The sequence below is a fragment of the Morone saxatilis genome, unplaced genomic scaffold (assembly GCF_004916995.1).
Source record: "Morone saxatilis isolate NCDOM2014 unplaced genomic scaffold, NCSU_SB_2.0 Contig20, whole genome shotgun sequence".
NCBI lineage: Eukaryota > Metazoa > Chordata > Actinopteri > Moronidae > Morone > Morone saxatilis.
In genome coordinates this window covers 10,394,087-10,394,730 of record NW_023339763.1, presented here as the reverse complement: position 1 = coordinate 10,394,730, position 644 = coordinate 10,394,087, and the positions used below count along the sequence as shown (strand labels likewise).

The following is a 644-nucleotide window of genomic DNA, read 5'->3' as shown; positions in this document are numbered from 1 at the left end:
TGTGTGTGTGTGTGTATGTGTTGGAGGTGTGGGTGGATGACTATTTTATGAAGTATTTGTGAATGTTTAATCTCAACAACTGCTCTTTAAATGTAAAAATGGATGGAAATGGTATGTTTATTGTTCCCTCAGTTGTTTTAATTATTCAAAATCATTCAAACATCTGAAAAGCTTAGTGTGGTCCAAGCTGTCTCAGTTCAAATAATGGTAACACCTCCAGTCTATATGGCAACAACTTTGACAGCAGGTCATGCTATGTTTTGCTCAGGGTGTTCAACCCTCTCAAATCTCATGCCCCGTTCCTACAAGTTTTAGAGTTACCAAACTTGCTATTTTTTCATTCTAAAGAAACATTAAATGAATAATAAAAACAAGCATTCTCTCATTTTAGATGACATAACATTTGTCCTTAAGACATAATACAGATGAGTTGTTAAAGGACCAGTGTGTAGGATTTAGTGGCATTTAGCGGTGCTTCACCCTCCCTTTTTCCAAGCACGAGGGGGACCCTAAGGTGACCACGAAATGTGCGGAAAACATGCCCGATCTAGAGCCAGTTTTTAGTTTGTCCATTCTGGGCTACTGTAGAAGCATGGCAGTTCAAAACCGCGGCCTGGAAATGAAAACATAACAATTCTTATTTT

The 644-nt window shown here is 38.4% G+C and overlaps 1 protein-coding gene across 1 annotated transcript in view; it reads left to right on the top strand.

The window, feature by feature from the left end:
• Positions 1–644, top strand: part of LOC118331759 (actin-binding LIM protein 3-like) — a 19,301-nt gene that overhangs the window by 3,596 nt on the left and 15,061 nt on the right. The gene's annotated exons all lie outside the window — the stretch shown is intronic.